Genomic DNA, 19,109 nt, shown 5'->3' with positions numbered 1-19,109 from the left:
AAATTAAACTACTAAAGAGGCTCAACACTGTTTAGCTGCCAAAAGCAGTTGGAATTGGGCCTAAACAGTTTGGTAAGTCATTAGGTGATGGCTATTGTGTCTGTTTGACCTCTTCCAAATGTCTGTGCTGGCAATAAAAAGATAAAGTTTCCTATTTAAATAGCTAGAGAATAAAAACAATTTGCCAGTAATGTGAAAAAACCTACAGCACCTGGTGTTCCCATGTGGTCTCCCACCCAAGTACTAACCAGGCCCAACACTGCTTAGCTTCCAAGATCAGACGAGATTGGGCCTATCCAATGTGGTATGGCTGTAGGTGAGTTAAAGGCACTTTTTTGCCCTCTTCTACTTCTATCACCAGGTAAGCTAATACAAAAGTTTCCTAACTGTATTGGCTTACTGAAAAAAATCATGTGTTGGTAATGTAAAAAGACCTACAGGACATGATATTAGCAGGGGGTCTTAAATTAAACTACTAAAGAGGCTCAACACTGTTTAGCTGCCAAAAGCAGTTGGAATTGGGCCTAAACAGTGTGGTAAGTCTTTAGGTGATGGCTATTGTGTCTGTTTCACCTCTTCCAAATGTCTGTACTGGCAATAAAAAGAAAAAGTTTCCAATTTAAATAGCTAGAGAATAAAAACAATTTGCCTGTAATGTGAAAAAACCTACAGCACCTGGTGTTCCCATGTGGTCTCCCACCCAAGTACTAACCAGGCCCAACACTGCTTAGCTTCCAAGATCAGACGAGATTAGGCCTATCCAATGTGGTATGGCTGTAGGTGAGATACAGGCACTTTTTTGCCCTCTTCTACTTCTATCACCAGGTAAGCTAATAAAAAAGTTTACTAACTGTATTGGCTTACTGAAAAAAATCATGTGTTGGTAATGTAAAAAGACCTACAGGACATGATATTAGCAGGGAGTCTTAAATTAAACTACTAAAGGGGACCAACACTGTTTAGCTGCCAAAAGCAGTTGGAATTGGGCCTAAACAGTGTGGTAAGTCTTTAGGTGATGGCTATTGTGTCTGTTTGACCTCTTCCAAATGTCTGTACTGGCAATAAAAATAAAAAGTTTCCAATTTAAATAGCTAGAGAATAAAAAAAAAATTGCCTGTAATGTGAAAAAACTGACAGCACCTGGTGTTCCCATGTGGTCTCCCACCAAAGTACTAACCAGGCCCAACACTGCTTAGCTTCCAAGTTCAGACGATATTGGGCCTATCCAATGTGGTATGGCTGTAGTTGAGATACAGGCACTTTTTTGCCCTCTTCTACTTCTATCACCAGGTAAGCTAATAAAAAAGTTTCCTAACTGTATTGGCTTACTGAAAAAAATCATGTGTTGGTAATGTAAAAAGACCTACAGGACATGATATTAGCAGGGGGTCTTAAATTAAACTACTAAAGAGGCTCAACACTGTTTAGCTGCCACAAGTAGTTGGAATTGGGCCTAAACAGTGTGGTAAGTCTTTAGGAGATGGCTATTGTGTCTGTTTGACCTCTTCCAAATGTCTGTACTGGCAATAAAAAGAAAAAGTTTCCAATTTAAATAGCTAGAGAATAAAAACAATTTGCCTGTAATGTCAAAAAACCTACAGCACCTGGTGTTCCCATGTGGTCTCCCACCCAAGTACTAACCAGGCCCAACACTGCTTAGCTTCCAAGATCAGACAAGATTGGGCCTATCCAATGTGGTATGGCTGTAGGTGAGATACAGGCACTTTTTTGCCCTCTTCTACTTCTATCACCAGGTAAGCTAATAAAAAAGTTTCCTAACTGTATTGGCTTACTGAAAAAAATCATGTGTTGGTAATGTAAAACGACCTACAGGACATGATATTAGCAGGGGGTCTTAAATTAAACTACTAAAGAGGATCAACACTGTTTAGCTGCAAAAAGCAGATGGAATTGGGCCTAAACAGTGTGGTAAGTCTTTAGGTGATGGCTATTGTGTCTGTTTGACCTCTTCCAAATGCCTGTACTGGCAATAAAAAGAAAAAGTTTCCAATTTAAATAGCTAGAGAATAAAAACAATTTGCCTGTAATGTGAAAAAACCTACAGCACCTGGTGTTCCCATGTGGTCTCCCACCCAAGTACTAACCAGGCCCAACACTGCTTAGCTTCCAAGAACAGACGAGATTGGGCCTATCCAATGTGGTATGGCTGTAGGTGAAATACAGGCACTTTTTAGCCCTCTTCTACTTCTATCACCAGGTAAGCTAATAAAAAAGTTTCCTAACTGTATTGGCTTACTGAAAAAAATCATGTGTTGGTAATGTAAAAAGACCTACAGGACATGATATTAGCAGGGGGTCTTAAATTAAACTACTAAAGAGGCTCAACACTGTTTAGCTGCCAAAAGCAGTTGGAATTGGGCCTAAACAGTGTGGTAAGTCTTTATGTGATGGCTATTGTGTCTGTTTGACCTCTTCCAAATGTCTGTACTGGCAATAAAAAGAAAAAGTTTCCAATTTAAATAGCTAGAGAATAAAAACAATTTGCCTGTAATGTGAAAAACCCTACAGCACCTGGTGTTCCCATGTGGTCTCCCACCAAAGTACTAACCAGGCCCAACACTGCTTAGCTTCCAAGATCAGACGAGATTGGGCCTATCCAATGTGGTATGGCTGTAGGTGAGATACAGGCACTTTTTTGCCCTCTCCTACTTCTATCACCAGGTAAGCTAATACAAAAGTTCCCTAACTGTATTGGCTTACGGAAAAAAATCATGTGTTGGTAATGTAAAAAGACCTACAGGACATGATATTAGCAGGGGGTCTTAAATTAAACTACAAAAGAGGCTCAACACTGTTTAGCTGCCAAAAGCAGTTGGAATTGAGCCTAAACAGTGTGGTAAGTCTTTAGCTGATGGCTATTGTGTCTGTTTGACCTCTTCCAAATGTCTGTGCTGGCAATAAAATGAAAAAGTTTCCAATATAAATAGCTAGAGAATAAAAACAATTTGCCAGTGATGTGAAAAAACCTACAGCACCTGGTGTTCCCATGTGGTCTCCCACCCAAGTACTAACCAGGCCCAACACTGCTTAGCTTCCAAGATCAGACGAGATTGGGCCTATCCAATGTGGTATGGCTGTAGGTGAGTTAAATTCACTTTTTTGCCCTCTTCTACTTCTATCACCAGGTAAGCTAATAAAAAAGTTTCCTAACTGTATTGGCTTACTGAAAAAAATCATGTGTTGGTAATGTAAAAAGACCTACAGGACATGATATTAGCAGGGGGTCTTAAATTAAACTACTAAAGAGGCTCAACACTGTTTAGCTGCCAAAAGTAGTTGGAATTGGGCCTAAACAGTGTGGTAAGTCTTTAGGAGATCGCTATTGTGTCTGTTTGACCTCTTCCAAATGTCTGTACTGGCAATAAAAAGAAAAAGTTTCCAATTTAAATAGCTAGAGAATAAAAACAATTTGCCTGTAATGTGAAAAAACCTACAGCACCTGGTGTTCCCATGTGGTCTCCCACCCAAGTACTAACCAGGCCCAACACTGCTTAGCTTCCAAGATCAGACAAGATTGGGCCTATCCAATGTGGTATGGCTGTAGGTGAGATATAGGCACTTTTTTGCCCTCTTCTACTTCTATCACCAGGTAAGCTAATAAAAAAGTTTCCTAACTGTATTGGCTTACTGAAAAAAATCATGTGTTGGTAATGTAAAAAGACCTACAGGACATGATATTAGCAGGGGGTCTTAAATTAAACTACTAAAGAGGCTCAACACTGTTTAGCTGCCAAAAGCAGTTGGAATTGGGCCTAAACAGTGTGGTAAGTCTTTAGGTGATGGCAATTGTGTCTGTTTGACCTCTTCCAAATGTCTGTACTGGCAATAAAAAGAAAAAGTTTCCAATTTAAATAGCTAGAGAATAAAAACAATTTGCCTGTAATGTGAAAAAACCTACAGCACCTGGAGTTCCCATGTGGTCTCCCACCCAAGTACTAACCAGGCCCAACACTGCTTAGCTTCCAAGATCAGACGAGATTGGGCCTATCCAATGTGGTATGGCTGTAGGTGAGATACAGGCACTTTTTTGCCCTCTTCTACTTCTATCACCAGGTAAGCTAATAAAAAAGTTTCCTAACTGTATTGGCTTACTGAAAAAAATCATGTGTTGGTAATGTAAAAAGACCTACAGGACATGATATTAGCAGGGAGTCTTAAATTAAACTACTAAAGGGGACCAACACTGTTTAGCTGCCAAAAGCAGTTGGAATTGGGCCTAAACAGTGTGGTAAGTCTTTAGGTGATGGCTATTGTGTCTGTTTGACCTCTTCCAAATGTCTGTACTGGCAATAAAAATAAAAAGTTTCCAATTTAAATAGCTAGAGAATAAAAAAAAAATTGCCTGTAATGTGAAAAAACCGACAGCACCTGGTGTTCCCATGTGGTCTCCCACCAAAGTACTAACCAGGCACAACACTGCTTAGCTTCCAAGTTCAGACGAGATTGGGCCTATCCAATGTGGTATGGCTGTAGTTGAGATACAGGCACTTTTTTGCCCTCTTCTACTTCTATCACCAGGTAAGCTAATAAAAAAGTTTCCTAACTGTATTGGCTTACTGAAAAAAATCATGTGTTGGTAATGTAAAAAGACCTACAGGACATGATATTAGCAGGGGGTCTTAAATTAAACTACTAAAGAGGCTCAACACTGTTTAGCTGCCACAAGTAGTTGGAATTGGGCCTAAACAGTGTGGTAAGTCTTTAGGAGATGGCTATTGTGTCTGTTTGACCTCTTCCAAATGTCTGTACTGGCAATAAAAAGAAAAAGTTTCCAATTTAAATAGCTAGAGAATAAAAACAATTTGCCTGTAATGTGAAAAAACCTACAGCACCTGGTGTTCCCATGTGGTCTCCCACCCAAGTACTAACCAAGCCCAACACTGCTTAGCTTCCAAGATCAGACGAGATTGGGACTATCCAATGTGGTATGGCTGTAGGTGAGATACAGGCACTTTTTTGCCCTCTTCTACTTCTATCACCAGGTAAGCTAATAAAAAAGTTTCCTAACTGTATTGGCTTACTTAAAAAAAATCATGTGTTGGTAATGTAAAAAGAACTACAGGACATGATATTAGCAGGGGGTCTTAAATTAAACTACTAAAGAGGCTCAACACTGTTTAGCTGCCAAAAGCAGTTGGAATTGGGCCTAAACAGTGTGGTAAGTCTTTAGGTGATGGCTATTGTGTCTGTTTGACCTCTTCCAAATGTCTGTACTGGCAATAAAAAGAAAAAGCTTCCAATTTAAATAGCTAGAGAATAAAAACAATTTGCCAGTAATGTGAAAAAACCTACAGCACCTGGTGATCCCATGTGGTCTCCCACCCAAGTACTAACCAGGCCCAACACTGCTTAGCTTCCAAGATCAGACGAGATTGGGCCTATCCAATGTGGTATGGATGTAGGTGAGTTAAAGGCACTTTTTTGCCCTCTTCTACTTCTATCACCAGGTAAGCTAATACAAAAGTTTCCTAACTGTATTGGCTTACTGAAAAAAATCATGTGTTGGTAATGTAAAAAGACCTACAGTACATGATATTAGCAGGGGGTCTTAAATTAAACTACAAAAGAGGCTCAACACTGTTTAGCTGCCAAAAGCAGTTGGAATTGAGCCTAAACAGTGTGGTAAGTCTTTAGGTGATGGCTATTGTGTCTGTTTGACCTCTTCCAAATGTCTGTGCTGGCAATAAAAAGAAAAAGTTTCCTATATAAATAGCTAGAGAATAAAAACAATTTGCCAGTAATGTGAAAAAACCTACAGCACCTGGTGTTCCCAGGTGGTCTCCCACCCAAGTACTAACCAGGCCCAACACTGCTTAGCTTCCAAGATCAGACGAGATTGGGCCTATCCAATGTGGTATGGCTGTAGGTGAGATACAGGCACTTTTTTGCCCTCTTCTACTTCTATCACCAGGTAAGCTAATAAAAAAGTTTCCTAACTGTATTGGCTTACTTAAAAAAAATCATGTGTTGGTAATGCAAAAAGACCTACAGGACATGATATTAGCAGGGGGTCTTAAATTAAACTACTAAACAGGCTTAACACTGTTTAGCTGCCAAAAGCAGTTGGAATTTGGCCTAAACAGTGTGGTAAGTCTTTAGGTGATGGCTATTGTGTCTGTTTGACCTCTTCCAAATGTCTGTGCTGGCAATAAAAAGAAAAAGTTTCCTATATAAATAGCTAGAGAATAAAAACAATTTGCCAGTAATGTGAAAAAACCTACAGCACCTGGTGTTCCCAGGTGGTCTCCCACCCAAGTACTAACCAGGCCCAACACTGCTTAGCTTCCAAGATCAGACGAGATTGGGCCTATCCAATGTGGTATGGCTGTAGGTGAGATACAGGCACTTTTTTGCCCTCTTCTACTTCTATCACCAGGTAAGCTAATAAAAAAGTTTCCTAACTGTATTGGCTTACTTAAAAAAAATCATGTGTTGGTAATGTAAAAAGACCTACAGGACATGATATTAGCAGGGGGTCTTAAATTAAACTACTAAACAGGCTTAACACTGTTTAGCTGCCAAAAGCAGTTGGAATTGAGCCTAAACAGTGTGGTAAGTCTTTAGGTGATGGCTATTGTGTCTGTTTGACCTCTTCCAAATGTCTGTGCTGGCAATAAAAAGAAAAAGTTTCCTATATAAATAGCTAGAGAATAAAAACAATTTGCCAGTAATGTGAAAAAACCTACAGCACCTGGTGTTCCCAGGTGGTCTCCCACCCAAGTACTAACCAGGCCCAACACTGCTTAGCTTCCAAGATCAGACGAGATTGGGCCTATCCAATGTGGTATGGCTGTAGGTGAGATACAGGCACTTTTTTGCCCTCTTCTACTTCTATCACCAGGTAAGCTAATAAAAAAGTTTCCTAACTGTATTGGCTTACTTAAAAAAAATCATGTGTTGGTAATGTAAAAAGACCTACAGGACATGATATTAGCAGGGGGTCTTAAATTAAACTACTAAACAGGCTTAACACTGTTTAGCTTCCAAAAGCAGTTGGAATTTGGCCTAAACAGTGTGGTAAGTCTTTAGGTGATGGCTATTGTGTCTGTTTGACCTCTTCCAAAAGTCTGTACTGGCAAGAAAAAGAAAAAGTTTCCAATTTAAATAGCTAGAGAATAAAAACAATTTGCCAGTAATGTGAAAAAACCTACAGCACCTGGTGTTCCCAGGTGGTCTCCCACCCAAGTACTAACCAGGCCCAACACTGCTTAGCTTCCAAGATCAGACGAGATTGGGCCTATCCAATGTGGTATGGCTGTAGGTGAGATACAGGCACTTTTTTGCCCTCTTCTACTTCTATCACCAGGTAAGCTAATAAAAAAGTTTCCTAACTGTATTGGCTTACTTAAAAAAAATCATGTGTTGGTAATGTAAAAAGACCTACAGGACATGATCTTAGCAGGGGGTCTTAAATTAAACTACTAAACAGGCTCAACACTGTTTAGCTGCCAAAAGCAGTTGGAATTGGGCCTAAACAGTGTGGTAAGTCTTTAGGTGATGGCTATTGTGTCTGTTTGACCTCTTCCAAATGTCTGTACTGGCAATAAAAAGAAAAAATTTCCAATTTAAATAGCTAGAGAATAAAAACAATTTGCCTGTAATGTGAAAAAACCTACAGCACCTGGTGTTCCCATGTGGTCTCCCACCCAAGTACTAACCAGTCCCAACACTGCTTAGCTTCCAAGATCAGACGAGATTGGGCCTATCCAATGTGGTATGGCTGTAGGTGAGATACAGGCACTTTTTTGCCCTCTTCTACTTCTATCACCAGGTAAGCTAATAAAAAAGTTTCCTAACTGTATTGGCTTACTGAAAAAAATCATGTGTTGGTAATGTAAAAAGACCTACAGGACATGATATTAGCAGGGGGTCTTAAATTAAACTACTAAAGAGGCTCAACACTGTTTAGCTGCCAGAAGCAGTTGAAATTGGGCCTAAACAGTGTGGTAAGTCTTTAGGTGATGGCTATTGTGTCTGTTTGACCTCTTCCAAATGTCTGTACTGGCAATAAAAAGAAAAAGTTTCCAATTTAAATAGCTAGAGAATAAAAACAATTTGCCTGTAATGTGAAAAAACCTACAGCACCTGGTGTTCCCATGTGGTCTCCCACCCAAGTACTAACCAAGCCCAACACTGCATAGCTTCCAAGATCAGACGAGATTGGGACTATCCAATGTGGTATGGCTGTAGGTGAGATACAGGCACTTTTTTGCCCTCTTCTACTTCTATCACCAGGTAAGCTAATAAAAAAAGTTTCCTAACTGTATTGGCTTACTGAAAAAAATCATGTGTTGGTAATGTAAAAAGACCTACAGGACATGATATTAGCAGGGGGTCTTAAATTAAACTACTAAAGAGGCTCAACACTGTTTAGCTGCCAAAAGCAGTTGGAATTGGGCCTAAACAGTGTGGTAAGTCTTTAGGTGATGGCTATTGTGTCTGTTTGACCTCTTCCAAATGTCTGTACTGGCAATAAAAAGAAAAAGTTCCCAATTTAAATAGCTAGAGAATAAAAACAATTTGCCTGTGATGTGAAAAAACCTACAGCACCTGGTGTTCTCATGTGGTCTCCCACCCAAGTACTAACCAGGCTCAACAAAGCTTAGCTTCCAAGATCAGACGAGATTGGGCCTATCCAATGTGGTATGGCTGTAGATGATATACAGGCACTTTTTTGCCCTCTTCTACTTCTATCACCAGGTAAGCTAATAAAAAGGTTTCCTAACTGTATTGGCTTACTGAAAAAAATCATGTGTTGGTAATGTAAAAAGACCTACAGGACATGATATTAGCAGGGGGTCTTAAATTAAACTACTAAAGAGGCTCAACACTGTTTAGCTGCCAAAAGCAGTTGGAATTGGGCCTAAAAAGTGTGGTAAGTCTTTAGGTGATGGCTATTGTGTCTGTTTGACCTCTTCCAAATGTCTGTACTGGCAATAAAAAGAAAAAGTTCCCAATTTAAATAGCTAGAGAATAAAAACAATTTGCCAGTAATGTGAAAAAACCTACAGCACTTGGTGTTCCCATGTGGTCTCCCACCCAAGTACTAACCAGGCCCAAAACTGCTTAGCTTCCAAGATAAGACGAGATTGGGCCTATCCAATGTGGTATGGCTGTAGGTGAGTTAAAAGCACTTTTTTGCCCTCTTCTACTTCTATCACCAGGTAAGCTAATACAAACGTTTCCTAACTGTATTGGCTTACTGAAAAAAATCATGTGTTGGTAATGTAAAAAGACCTACAGGACATGATATTAGCAGGGGGTCTTAAATTAAACTACAAAAGAGGCTCAACACTGTTAAGCTGCCAAAAGCAGTTGGGATTGGGCCTAAACATTGTGGTAAGTCTTTAGGTGATGGCTATTGTGTCTTTTTGACCTCTTCCAAATGTCTGTACTGGCAATAAAAAGAAAAAGTTTCCAATTTAAATAGCTAGAGAAAAAAACAATTTGCCTGTAATGTGAAAAAACCTACAGCACCTGGTGTTCCCATGTGGTCTCCCACCCAAGTACTAACCAGGCCCAACACTGCTTAGCTTCCAAGATCAGACGAGATTGGGCCTATCCAATGTGGTATGGCTGTAGGTGAGATACAGGCACTTTTTTGCCCTCTTCTACTTCTATCACCAGGTAAGCTAATAAAAAAGTTTCCTAACTGTATTGGCTTACTGAAAAAAAATCATGTGTTGGTAATGTAAAAAGACCTACAGGACATGATATTAGCAGGGGGTCTTAAATTAAACTACTAAAGAGGCTCAACACTGTTTAGCTGCCAAAAGCAGTTGGAATTGGGCCTAAACAGTGTGGTAAGTCTTAAGGTGATGGCTATTGTGTCTGTTTGACCTCTTCCAAATGTCTGTACTGGCAATAAAAAGAAAAAGTTTCCAATTTAAATAGCTAGAGAATAAAAACAATTTTCCAGTAATGTGAAAAAACCTACAGCACCTGGTGTTCCCATGTGGTCTCCCACCCAAGTACTAACCAGGCCCAACACTGCTTAGCTTCCAAGATCAGACGAGATTGGGCCTATCCAATGTGGTATGGCTGTAGGTGAGTTAAAAGCACTTTTTTGCCCTCTTCTACTTCTATCACCAGGTAAGCTAATACAAACGTTTCCTAACTGTATTGGCTTACTGAAAAAAATCATGTGTTGGTAATGTAAAAAGACCTACAGGACATGATATTAGCAGGGGGTCTTAAATTAAACTACAAAAGAGGCTCAACACTGTTTAGCTGCCAAAAGCAGTTGGAATTGAGCCTAAACAGTGTGGTAAGTCTTTAGGTGATGGCTATTGTGTCTGTTTGACCTCTTCCAAATGTCTGTGCTGGCAATAAAAAGAAAAAGTTTCCAATTTAAATAGCTAGAGAATAAAAACAATTTGACAGTAATGTGAAAAAACCTACAGCACCTGGTGTTCCCAGGTGGTCTCCCACCCAAGTACTAACCAGGCCCAACACTGCTTAGCTTCCAAGATCAGACGAAATTAGGCCTATCCAATGTAGTATGGCTAGAGGTGAGATACAGGCACTTTTTTGCCCTCTTCTACTTTTATCACCAGGTAAGCTAATAAAAAAGTTTCCTAACTGTATTGGCTTACTTAAAAAAAATCATGTGTTGGTAATGTAAAAAGACCTACAGGACATGATATTAGCAGGGGGTCTTAAATTAAACTACTAAAGAGGCTCAACACTGTTTAGCTGCCAAAAGCAGTTGGAATTGGGCCTAAACAGTGTGGTAAGTCTTTAGGTGAAGTCTATTGTGTCTGTTTGACCTCTTCCAAATGTCTGTACTGGCAATAAAAAGAAAAAGTTTCCAATTTAAATAGCTAGAGAATAAAAACAATTTGCCTGTGATGTGAAAAAACCTACAGCACCTGGTGTTCTCATGTGGTCTCCCACCCAAGTACTAACCAGGCCCAACACTGCTTAGCTTCCAAGATCAGACGAGATTGGGCCTATCCAATGTGGTATGGCTGTAGATGATATACAGGCACTTTTTTGCCCTCTTCTACTTCTATCACCAGGTAAGCTAATAAAAAGGTTTCCTAACTGTATTGGCTTACTGAAAAAAATCATGTGTTGGTAATGTAAAAAGACCTACAGGACATGATATTAGCAGGGGGTCTTAAATTAAACTACTAAAGAGGCTCAACACTGTTTAGCTGCCAAAAGCAGTTGGAATTGGGCCTAAACAGTGTGGTAAGTCTTTAGGTGATGGCTATTGTGTCTGTTTGACCTCTTCCAAATGTCTGTACTGGCAATAAAAAGAAAAAGTTCCCAATTTAAATAGCTAGAGAATAAAAACAATTTGCCAGTACTGTGAAAAAACCTACAGCACCTGGTGTTCCCATGTGGTCTCCCACCCAAGTACTAACCAGGCCCAAAACTGCTTAGCTTCCAAGATAAGACGAGATTGGGCCTATCCAATGTGGTATGGCTGTAGGTGAGATACAGGCACTTTTTTGCCCTCTTCTACTTCTATCACCAGGTAAGCTAATACAAAAGTTTCCTAACTGTATTGGCTTACGGAAAAAAATCATTTGTTGGTCATGTAAAAAGACCTACAGGACATGATATTAGCAGGGGGTCTTAAATTAAACTACAAAAGAGGCTCAACACTGTTTAGCTGCCAAAAGCAGTTGGAATTGAGCCTAAACAGTGTGGTAAGTCTTTAGCTGATGGCTATTGTGTCTGTTTGACCTCTTCCAAATGTCTGTGCTGGCAATAAAATGAAAAAGTTTCCAATATAAATAGCTAGAGAATAAAAACAATTTGCCAGTAATGTGAAAAAACCTACAGCACCTGGTGTTCCCATGTGGTCTCCCACCCAAGTACTAACCAGGCCCAACACTGCTTAGCTTCCAAGATCAGACGAGATTGGGCCTATCCAATGTGGTATGGCTGTAGGTGAGTTAAATTCACTTTTTTGCCCTCTTCTACTACTATCACCAGGTAAGCTAATACAAAAGTTTCCTAACTGTATTGGCTTACTGAAAAAAATCATGTGTTGGTAATGTAAAAAGACCTACAAGACATGATATTAGCAGGGGGTCTTAAATTAAACTACTAAAGAGGCTCAACACTGTTAAGCTGCCAAAAGCAGTTGGAATTGGGCCTAAACATTGTGGTAAGTCTTTAGGTGATGGCTATTGTGTCTGTTTGACCTCTTCCAAATGTCTGTACTGGCAATAAAAAAGAAAAAGTTTCCAATTTAAATAGCTAGAGAAAAAAACAATTTGCCTGTAATGTGAAAAAACCTACAGCACCTGGTGTTCCCATGTGATCTCCCACCCAAGTACTAACCAGACCCAACACTGCTTAGCTTCCAAGATCAGACGAGATTGGGCCTATCCAGTGTGGTATGGCTGTAGGTGAGATACAGGCACTTTTTTGCCCTCTTCTACTTCTATCACCAGGTAAGCTAATAAAAAAGTTTCCTAACTGTATTGGCTTACTGAAAAAAATCATGTGTTGGTAATGTAAAAAGACCTACAGGACATGATATTAGCAGGGGGTCTTAAATTAAACTACTAAAGAGGCTCAACACTGTTTAGCTGCCAAAAGCAGTTGGAATTGGGCCTAAACAGTGTGGTAAGTCTTTAGGTGATGGCTATTGTGTCTGTTTGACCTCTTCCAAATGTCTGTACTGGCAATAAAAAGAAAAAGTTTCCAATTTAAATAGCTAGAGAATAAAAACAATTTGCCTGTGATGTGAAAAAACCTACAGCACCTGGTGTTCTCATGTGGTCTCCCACCCAAGTACTAACCAGGCCCAACACTGCTTAGCTTCCAAGATCAGACAAGATTGGGCCTATCCAATGTGGTATGGCTGTAGATGATATACAGGCACTTTTTTGCCCTCTTCTACTTCTATCACCAGGTAAGCTAATAAAAAGGTTTCCTAACTGTATTGGCTTACTGAAAAAAATCATGTGTTGGTAATGTAAAAAGACCTACAGGACATGATATTAGCAGGGGGTCTTAAATTAAACTACTAAAGAGGCTCAACACTGTTTAGCTGCCAAAAGCAGTTGGAATTGGGCCTAAACAGTGTGGTAAGTCTTTAGGTGATGGCTATTGTGTCTGTTTGACCTCTTCCAAATGTCTGTACTGGCAATAAAAAGAAAAAGTTCCCAATTTAAATAGCTAGAGAATAAAAACAATTTGCCAGTAATGTGAAAAAACCTACAGCACCTGGTGTTCCCATGTGGTCTCCCACCCAAGTACTAACCAGGCCCAAAACTGCTTAGCTTCCAAGATAAGACGAGATTGGGCCTATCCAATGTGGTATGGCTGTAGGTGAGATACAGGCACTTTTTTGCCCTCTTCTACTTCTATCACCAGGTAAGCTAATACAAAAGTTTCCTAACTGTATTGGCTTACGGAAAAAAATCATTTGTTGGTCATGTAAAAAGACCTACAGGACATGATATTAGCAGGGGGTCTTAAATTAAACTACAAAAGAGGCTCAACACTGTTTAGCTGCCAAAAGCAGTTGGAATTGAGCCTAAACAGTGTGGTAAGTCTTTAGCTGATGGCTATTGTGTCTGTTTGACCTCTTCCAAATGTCTGTGCTGGCAATAAAATGAAAAAGTTTCCAATATAAATAGCTAGAGAATAAAAACAATTTGCCAGTAATGTGAAAAAACCTACAGCACCTGGTGTTCCCATGTGGTCTCCCACCCAAGTACTAACCAGGCCCAACACTGCTTAGCTTCCAAGATCAGACGAGATTGGGCCTATCCAATGTGGTATGGCTGTAGGTGAGTTAAATTCACTTTTTTGCCCTCTTCTACTACTATCACCAGGTAAGCTAATACAAAAGTTTCCTAACTGTATTGGCTTACTGAAAAAAATCATGTGTTGGTAATGTAAAAAGACCTACAAGACATGATATTAGCAGGGGGTCTTAAATTAAACTACTAAAGAGGCTCAACACTGTTAAGCTGCCAAAAGCAGTTGGAATTGGGCCTAAACATTGTGGTAAGTCTTTAGGTGATGGCTATTGTGTCTGTTTGACCTCTTCCAAATGTCTGTACTGGCAATAAAAAGAAAAAGTTTCCAATTTAAATAGCTAGAGAAAAAAACAATTTGCCTGTAATGTGAAAAAACCTACAGCACCTGGTGTTCCCATGTGATCTCCCACCCAAGTACTAACCAGGCCCAACACTGCTTAGCTTCCAAGATCAGACGAGATTGGGCCTATCCAGTGTGGTATGGCTGTAGGTGAGATACAGGCACTTTTTTGCCCTCTTCTACTTCTATCACCAGGTAAGCTAATAAAAAAGTTTCCTAACTGTATTGGCTTACTGAAAAAAATCATGTGTTGGTAATGTAAAAAGACCTACAGGACATGATATTAGCAGGGGGTCTTAAATTAAACTACTAAAGAGGCTCAACACTGTTTAGCTGCCAAAAGCAGTTGGAATTGGGCCTAAACAGTGTGGTAAGTCTTTAGGTGATGGCTATTGTGTCTGTTTGACCTCTTCCAAATGTCTGTACTGGCAATAAAAAGAAAAAGTTTCCAATTTAAATAGCTAGAGAAAAAAACAATTTGCCTGTAATGTGAAAAAACCTACAGCACCTGGTGTTCCCATGTGGTCTCCCACCCAAGTACTAACCAGGCCCAACACTGCTTAGCTTCCAAGATCAGACGAGATTGGGCCTATCCAGTGTGGTATGGCTGTAGGTGAGATACAGGCACTTTTTTGCCCTCTTCTACTTCTATCACCAGGTAAGCTAATACAAACGTTTCCTAACTGTATTGGCTTACTGAAAAAAATCATGTGTTGGTAATGTAAAAAGACCTACAGGACATGATATTAGCAGGGGGTCTTAAATTAAACTACTAAAGAGGCTCAACACTGTTTAGCTGCCAAAAGCAGTTGGAATTGGGCCTAAACAGTGTGGTAAGTCTTTAGGTGATGGCTATTGTGTCTGTTTGACCTCTTCCAAATGTCTGTACTGGCAATAAAAAGAAAAAGTTTCCAATTTAAATAGCTAGAGAATAAAAACAATTTTCCAGTAATGTGAAAAAACCTACAGCACCTGGTGTTCCCATGTGGTCTCCCACCCAAGTACTAACCAGGCCCAACACTGCTTAGCTTCCAAGATCAGACGAGATTGGGCCTATCCAATGTGGTATGGCTGTAGGTGAGTTAAAAGCACTTTTTTGCCCTCTTCTACTTCTATCACCAGGTAAGCTAATACAAACGTTTCCTAACTGTATTGGCTTACTGAAAAAAATCATGTGTTGGTAATGTAAAAAGACCTACAGGACATGATATTAGCAGGGGGTCTTAAATTAAACTACAAAAGAGGCTCAACACTGTTTAGCTGCCAAAAGCAGTTGGAATTGAGCCTAAACAGTGTGGTAAGTCTTTAGGTGATGGCTATTGTGTCTGTTTGACCTCTTCCAAATGTCTGTGCTGGCAATAAAAAGAAAAAGTTTCCAATTTAAATAGCTAGAGAATAAAAACAATTTGCCAGTAATGTGAAAAAACCTACAGCACCTGGTGTTCCCAGGTGGTCTCCCACCCAAGTACTAACCAGGCCCAACACTGCTTAGCTTCCAAGATCAGACGAAATTAGGCCTATCCAATGTGGTATGGCTGTAGGTGAGATACAGGCACTTTTTTGCCCTCTTCTACTTTTATCACCAGGTAAGCTAATAAAAAAGTTTCCTAACTGTATTGGCTTACTTAAAAAAAATCATGTGTTGGTAATGTAAAAAGACCTACAGGACATGATATTAGCAGGGGGTCTTAAATTAAACTACTAAACAGGCTCAACACTGTTTAGCTGCCAAAAGCAGTTGGAATTGGGCCTAAACAGTGTGGTAAGTCTTTAGGTGAAGTCTATTGTGTCTTTTTGACCTCTTCCAAATGTCTGTACTGGCAATAAAAAGAAAAAGTTTCCAATTTAAATAGCTAGAGAATAAAAACAATTTGCCTGTGATGTGAAAAAACCTACAGCACCTGGTGTTCTCATGTGGTCTCCCACCCAAGTACTAACCAGGCCCAACACTGCTTAGCTTCCAAGATCAGACGAGATTGGGCCTATCCAATGTGGTATGGCTGTAGATGATATACAGGCACTTTTTTGCCCTCTTCTACTTCTATCACCAGGTAAGCTAATAAAAAGGTTTCCTAACTGTATTGGCTTACTGAAAAAAATCATGTGTTGGTAATGTAAAAAGACCTACAGGACATGATATTAGCAGGGGGTCTTAAATTAAACTACTAAAGAGGCTCAACACTGTTTAGCTGCCAAAAGCAGTTGGAATTGGGCCTAAACAGTGTGGTAAGTCTTTAGGTGATGGCTATTGTGTCTGTTTGACCTCTTCCAAATGTCTGTACTGGCAATAAAAAGAAAAAGTTCCCAATTTAAATAGCTAGAGAATAAAAACAATTTGCCAGTAATGTGAAAAAACCTACAGCACCTGGTGTTCCCATGTGGTCTCCCACCCAAGTACTAACCAGGCCCAAAACTGCTTAGCTTCCAAGATAAGACGAGATTGGGCCTATCCAATGTGGTATGGCTGTAGGTGAGATACAGGCACTTTTTTGCCCTCTTCTACTTCTATCACCAGGTAAGCTAATACAAAAGTTTCCTAACTGTATTGGCTTACGGAAAAAAATCATTTGTTGGTCATGTAAAAAGACCTACAGGACATGATATTAGCAGGGGGTCTTAAATTAAACTACAAAAGAGGCTCAATACTGTTTAGCTGCCAAAAGCAGTTGGAATTGAGCCTAAACAGTGTGGTAAGTCTTTAGCTGATGGCTATTGTGTCTGTTTGACCTCTTCCAAATGTCTGTGCTGGCAATAAAATGAAAAAGTTTCCAATATAAATAGCTAGAGAATAAAAACAATTTGCCAGTAATGTGAAAAAACCTACAGCACCTGGTGTTCCCATGTGGTCTCCCACCCAAGTACTAACCAGGCCCAACACTGCTTAGCTTCCAAGATCAGACGAGATTGGGCCTATCCAATGTGGTATGGCTGTAGGTGAGTTAAATTCACTTTTTTGCCCTCTTCTACTTCTATCACCAGGTAAGCTAATACAAAAGTTTCCTAACTGTATTGGCTTACTGAAAAAAATCATGTGTTGGTAATGTAAAAAGACCTACAGGACATGATATTAGCAGGGGGTCTTAAATTAAACTACTAAAGAGGCTCAACACTGTTTAGCTGCCAAAAGCAGTTGGAATTGGGCCTAAACAGTGTGGTAAGTCTTTAGGTGATGGCTATTGTGTCTGTTTGAACTCTTCCAAATGTCTGTGCTGGCAATAAAAAGAAAAAGTTTCCAATCTAAATAGCTAGAGAATAAAAACAATTTGCCAGTAATGTGAAAAAACATACAGCACCTGGTGTTCCCATGTGGTCTCCCACCCAAGTACTAACCAGGCCCAACACTGCTTAACTTCCAAGATCAGACGAGGTTGGGCCTATCCAATGTGGTATGGCTGTAGGTGAGATACAAGCACTTTTTTGCCCTCTTCTACTTCTATCACCAGGTAAGCTAATAAAAAAGTTTCCTAACTGTATTGGCTTACTTAAAAAAAATCATGTGTTGGTAATGTAAAAAGACCTACAGGATATGATATTAGCAGGGGGTCTTAAATTAAACTACTAAAGAGGCTCAACACTGTTTAGCTGCCAAAAGCAGTTGGAATTGGGCCTAAACAGTGTGGTAATTCTTTAGGTGATGGCTATTGTGTCTGTTTGACCTCTTCCAAATGTCTGTACTGGCAATAAAAAGTTAAAGTTTCCAATTTAAATAGCTAGAGAATAAAAACAATTTGACTGTAATGTGAAAAAACCTACAGCACCTGGTGTTCCCATGTGGTCTCCCACCCAAGTACTAACCAGGCCCAACACTGCTTAGCTTCCAAGATCAGACGAGATTGGGCCTATCCAATGTGGTATGGCTGTAGGTGAGATACAGGCACTTTTTTGCCCTCTTCTACTTCTATCACCAGGTAAGCTGATAAAAAAGTTTCCTAACTGTATTGGCTTACTGAAAAAAATCATGTGTTGGTAATGTAAAAAGACCTACAGGACATGATATTAGCAGGGGGTCTTAAATTAAACTACTAAACAGGCTCAACACTGTATAGCTGCCAAAAGCAGTTGGAATTGGGCCTAAACAGTGTGGTAAGTCTTTAGGTGATGGCTATTGTGTCTGTTTGACCTCTTCCAAATGTCTGTACTGGCAATAAAAAGAAAAAGTTTCCAATTTAAATAGCTAGAGAATAAAAACAATTTGCCTGTAATGTGAAAAAACCTACAGCACCTGGTGTTCCCATGTGGTCTCCCACCCAAGTACTAACCAGGCCCAACACTGCTTAGCTTCCAAGATCAGACGAGATTGGGCCTATCCAATGTGGTATGGCTGTAGGTGAGATACAGGCACTTTTTTGCCCTCTTCTACTTCTATCACCAGGTAAGCTAATAAAAAAGTTTCCTAACTGTATTGGCTTACTGAAAAAAATCATGTGTTGGTAATGTAAAAAGACCTACAGGACATGATATTAGCAGGGGGTCTTAAATTAAACTACTAAAGAGGCCCAACACTGTTTAGCTGCCAAAAGCAGTTGGAATTGGGCCTAAACAGTGTGGTAAGTCTTTAGGTGATGGCTATTGTGTCTGTTTGACCTCTTCCAAATGTCTGTGCTGGCAATAAAAAGAAAAAGTTTCCAATTTAAATAGCTAGAGAATAAAAACAATTTGCCAGTAATGTGAAAAAACCTACTGCACCTGGTGTTCCCATGTGGTCTCCCACCCAAGTACTAACCAGGCCCAACACTGCTTAGCTTCCAAGTTCAGACGAGATTGGGTCTATCCAATGTGGTATGGCTGTAGTTGAGATACAGGCACTTTTTTGCCCTCTTCTACTTCTATCACCAGGTAAGCTAATAAAAAAGTTTCCTAACTGTATTGGCTTACTGAAAAAAATCATGTGTTGGTAATGTAAAAAGACCTACAGGACATGATATTAGCAGGGGGTCTTAAATTAAACTACTAAAGAGGCTCAACACTGTTTAGCTGCCAAAAGCAGTTGGAATTGGGCCTAAACAGTTTGGTAA

General features: G+C 39.8%; 32 non-coding genes and 9 pseudogenes across 32 annotated transcripts; all 41 read right to left on the bottom strand.

The window, feature by feature from the left end:
* Window positions 1-199: 199 nt before the first annotated feature.
* On the bottom strand, window positions 200-318 carry LOC146056865 (5S ribosomal RNA). The gene has a single exon (XR_014469460.1). It is a non-coding gene; the product is annotated as a 5S ribosomal RNA (ribosomal RNA).
* Window positions 319-663: 345 nt separating this feature from the next.
* Window positions 664-782, bottom strand: LOC146056959 (5S ribosomal RNA). Its single transcript, XR_014469546.1, has one exon. It is a non-coding gene; the product is annotated as a 5S ribosomal RNA (ribosomal RNA).
* Window positions 783-1,128: 346 nt separating this feature from the next.
* LOC146057162 (5S ribosomal RNA) lies at window positions 1,129-1,247 on the bottom strand (annotated as a pseudogene).
* Window positions 1,248-1,592: 345 nt separating this feature from the next.
* On the bottom strand, window positions 1,593-1,711 carry LOC146057010 (5S ribosomal RNA). The gene has a single exon (XR_014469592.1). It is a non-coding gene; the product is annotated as a 5S ribosomal RNA (ribosomal RNA).
* A 345-nt stretch (window positions 1,712-2,056) lies between these two features.
* On the bottom strand, window positions 2,057-2,175 carry LOC146056987 (5S ribosomal RNA). The gene has a single exon (XR_014469571.1). It is a non-coding gene; the product is annotated as a 5S ribosomal RNA (ribosomal RNA).
* Window positions 2,176-2,520: 345 nt separating this feature from the next.
* Window positions 2,521-2,639, bottom strand: LOC146056995 (5S ribosomal RNA). The gene has a single exon (XR_014469578.1). It is a non-coding gene; the product is annotated as a 5S ribosomal RNA (ribosomal RNA).
* A 345-nt stretch (window positions 2,640-2,984) lies between these two features.
* LOC146056864 (5S ribosomal RNA) lies at window positions 2,985-3,103 on the bottom strand. The gene has a single exon (XR_014469459.1). It is a non-coding gene; the product is annotated as a 5S ribosomal RNA (ribosomal RNA).
* Window positions 3,104-3,448: 345 nt separating this feature from the next.
* LOC146057009 (5S ribosomal RNA) lies at window positions 3,449-3,567 on the bottom strand. Its single transcript, XR_014469591.1, has one exon. It is a non-coding gene; the product is annotated as a 5S ribosomal RNA (ribosomal RNA).
* A 345-nt stretch (window positions 3,568-3,912) lies between these two features.
* On the bottom strand, window positions 3,913-4,031 carry LOC146056903 (5S ribosomal RNA). The gene has a single exon (XR_014469495.1). It is a non-coding gene; the product is annotated as a 5S ribosomal RNA (ribosomal RNA).
* A 346-nt stretch (window positions 4,032-4,377) lies between these two features.
* Window positions 4,378-4,496, bottom strand: LOC146057133 (5S ribosomal RNA; annotated as a pseudogene).
* Window positions 4,497-4,841: 345 nt separating this feature from the next.
* On the bottom strand, window positions 4,842-4,960 carry LOC146056945 (5S ribosomal RNA). The gene has a single exon (XR_014469533.1). It is a non-coding gene; the product is annotated as a 5S ribosomal RNA (ribosomal RNA).
* A 346-nt stretch (window positions 4,961-5,306) lies between these two features.
* On the bottom strand, window positions 5,307-5,425 carry LOC146057127 (5S ribosomal RNA; annotated as a pseudogene).
* Window positions 5,426-5,770: 345 nt separating this feature from the next.
* Window positions 5,771-5,889, bottom strand: LOC146057049 (5S ribosomal RNA). Its single transcript, XR_014469627.1, has one exon. It is a non-coding gene; the product is annotated as a 5S ribosomal RNA (ribosomal RNA).
* Window positions 5,890-6,235: 346 nt separating this feature from the next.
* Window positions 6,236-6,354, bottom strand: LOC146057036 (5S ribosomal RNA). The gene has a single exon (XR_014469616.1). It is a non-coding gene; the product is annotated as a 5S ribosomal RNA (ribosomal RNA).
* Window positions 6,355-6,700: 346 nt separating this feature from the next.
* LOC146057024 (5S ribosomal RNA) lies at window positions 6,701-6,819 on the bottom strand. Its single transcript, XR_014469605.1, has one exon. It is a non-coding gene; the product is annotated as a 5S ribosomal RNA (ribosomal RNA).
* A 346-nt stretch (window positions 6,820-7,165) lies between these two features.
* On the bottom strand, window positions 7,166-7,284 carry LOC146057012 (5S ribosomal RNA). The gene has a single exon (XR_014469594.1). It is a non-coding gene; the product is annotated as a 5S ribosomal RNA (ribosomal RNA).
* Window positions 7,285-7,630: 346 nt separating this feature from the next.
* LOC146057068 (5S ribosomal RNA) lies at window positions 7,631-7,749 on the bottom strand. Its single transcript, XR_014469645.1, has one exon. It is a non-coding gene; the product is annotated as a 5S ribosomal RNA (ribosomal RNA).
* Window positions 7,750-8,094: 345 nt separating this feature from the next.
* Window positions 8,095-8,213, bottom strand: LOC146057090 (5S ribosomal RNA). The gene has a single exon (XR_014469665.1). It is a non-coding gene; the product is annotated as a 5S ribosomal RNA (ribosomal RNA).
* A 346-nt stretch (window positions 8,214-8,559) lies between these two features.
* On the bottom strand, window positions 8,560-8,678 carry LOC146057132 (5S ribosomal RNA; annotated as a pseudogene).
* A 345-nt stretch (window positions 8,679-9,023) lies between these two features.
* LOC146057163 (5S ribosomal RNA) lies at window positions 9,024-9,142 on the bottom strand (annotated as a pseudogene).
* A 344-nt stretch (window positions 9,143-9,486) lies between these two features.
* Window positions 9,487-9,605, bottom strand: LOC146056863 (5S ribosomal RNA). Its single transcript, XR_014469458.1, has one exon. It is a non-coding gene; the product is annotated as a 5S ribosomal RNA (ribosomal RNA).
* Window positions 9,606-9,951: 346 nt separating this feature from the next.
* Window positions 9,952-10,070, bottom strand: LOC146056862 (5S ribosomal RNA). The gene has a single exon (XR_014469457.1). It is a non-coding gene; the product is annotated as a 5S ribosomal RNA (ribosomal RNA).
* A 345-nt stretch (window positions 10,071-10,415) lies between these two features.
* Window positions 10,416-10,534, bottom strand: LOC146057154 (5S ribosomal RNA; annotated as a pseudogene).
* A 346-nt stretch (window positions 10,535-10,880) lies between these two features.
* Window positions 10,881-10,999, bottom strand: LOC146056933 (5S ribosomal RNA). Its single transcript, XR_014469522.1, has one exon. It is a non-coding gene; the product is annotated as a 5S ribosomal RNA (ribosomal RNA).
* A 345-nt stretch (window positions 11,000-11,344) lies between these two features.
* Window positions 11,345-11,463, bottom strand: LOC146057144 (5S ribosomal RNA; annotated as a pseudogene).
* Window positions 11,464-11,808: 345 nt separating this feature from the next.
* Window positions 11,809-11,927, bottom strand: LOC146056860 (5S ribosomal RNA). The gene has a single exon (XR_014469456.1). It is a non-coding gene; the product is annotated as a 5S ribosomal RNA (ribosomal RNA).
* Window positions 11,928-12,272: 345 nt separating this feature from the next.
* On the bottom strand, window positions 12,273-12,391 carry LOC146057032 (5S ribosomal RNA). The gene has a single exon (XR_014469612.1). It is a non-coding gene; the product is annotated as a 5S ribosomal RNA (ribosomal RNA).
* Window positions 12,392-12,736: 345 nt separating this feature from the next.
* On the bottom strand, window positions 12,737-12,855 carry LOC146057076 (5S ribosomal RNA). The gene has a single exon (XR_014469652.1). It is a non-coding gene; the product is annotated as a 5S ribosomal RNA (ribosomal RNA).
* A 345-nt stretch (window positions 12,856-13,200) lies between these two features.
* LOC146057143 (5S ribosomal RNA) lies at window positions 13,201-13,319 on the bottom strand (annotated as a pseudogene).
* Window positions 13,320-13,664: 345 nt separating this feature from the next.
* On the bottom strand, window positions 13,665-13,783 carry LOC146056859 (5S ribosomal RNA). The gene has a single exon (XR_014469455.1). It is a non-coding gene; the product is annotated as a 5S ribosomal RNA (ribosomal RNA).
* Window positions 13,784-14,127: 344 nt separating this feature from the next.
* LOC146056911 (5S ribosomal RNA) lies at window positions 14,128-14,246 on the bottom strand. The gene has a single exon (XR_014469502.1). It is a non-coding gene; the product is annotated as a 5S ribosomal RNA (ribosomal RNA).
* A 344-nt stretch (window positions 14,247-14,590) lies between these two features.
* LOC146056969 (5S ribosomal RNA) lies at window positions 14,591-14,709 on the bottom strand. The gene has a single exon (XR_014469555.1). It is a non-coding gene; the product is annotated as a 5S ribosomal RNA (ribosomal RNA).
* A 345-nt stretch (window positions 14,710-15,054) lies between these two features.
* Window positions 15,055-15,173, bottom strand: LOC146056858 (5S ribosomal RNA). The gene has a single exon (XR_014469454.1). It is a non-coding gene; the product is annotated as a 5S ribosomal RNA (ribosomal RNA).
* Window positions 15,174-15,518: 345 nt separating this feature from the next.
* LOC146057034 (5S ribosomal RNA) lies at window positions 15,519-15,637 on the bottom strand. Its single transcript, XR_014469614.1, has one exon. It is a non-coding gene; the product is annotated as a 5S ribosomal RNA (ribosomal RNA).
* Window positions 15,638-15,983: 346 nt separating this feature from the next.
* On the bottom strand, window positions 15,984-16,102 carry LOC146056932 (5S ribosomal RNA). Its single transcript, XR_014469521.1, has one exon. It is a non-coding gene; the product is annotated as a 5S ribosomal RNA (ribosomal RNA).
* Window positions 16,103-16,447: 345 nt separating this feature from the next.
* LOC146057142 (5S ribosomal RNA) lies at window positions 16,448-16,566 on the bottom strand (annotated as a pseudogene).
* A 345-nt stretch (window positions 16,567-16,911) lies between these two features.
* Window positions 16,912-17,030, bottom strand: LOC146056857 (5S ribosomal RNA). Its single transcript, XR_014469453.1, has one exon. It is a non-coding gene; the product is annotated as a 5S ribosomal RNA (ribosomal RNA).
* A 345-nt stretch (window positions 17,031-17,375) lies between these two features.
* LOC146057055 (5S ribosomal RNA) lies at window positions 17,376-17,494 on the bottom strand. Its single transcript, XR_014469633.1, has one exon. It is a non-coding gene; the product is annotated as a 5S ribosomal RNA (ribosomal RNA).
* Window positions 17,495-17,840: 346 nt separating this feature from the next.
* Window positions 17,841-17,959, bottom strand: LOC146056856 (5S ribosomal RNA). Its single transcript, XR_014469452.1, has one exon. It is a non-coding gene; the product is annotated as a 5S ribosomal RNA (ribosomal RNA).
* Window positions 17,960-18,304: 345 nt separating this feature from the next.
* On the bottom strand, window positions 18,305-18,423 carry LOC146056855 (5S ribosomal RNA). Its single transcript, XR_014469451.1, has one exon. It is a non-coding gene; the product is annotated as a 5S ribosomal RNA (ribosomal RNA).
* Window positions 18,424-18,768: 345 nt separating this feature from the next.
* LOC146057027 (5S ribosomal RNA) lies at window positions 18,769-18,887 on the bottom strand. The gene has a single exon (XR_014469607.1). It is a non-coding gene; the product is annotated as a 5S ribosomal RNA (ribosomal RNA).
* Window positions 18,888-19,109: the final 222 nt, after the last annotated feature.

Source organism: Crinia signifera, unplaced genomic scaffold (genome assembly GCF_055691185.1).
Source record: "Crinia signifera unplaced genomic scaffold, ASM5569118v1 HAP2_SCAFFOLD_99, whole genome shotgun sequence".
NCBI lineage: Eukaryota > Metazoa > Chordata > Amphibia > Anura > Myobatrachidae > Crinia > Crinia signifera.
The sequence above is the reverse complement of the archived record's forward strand: the minus strand, read 5'-3'. Positions and strand labels throughout refer to the sequence as shown.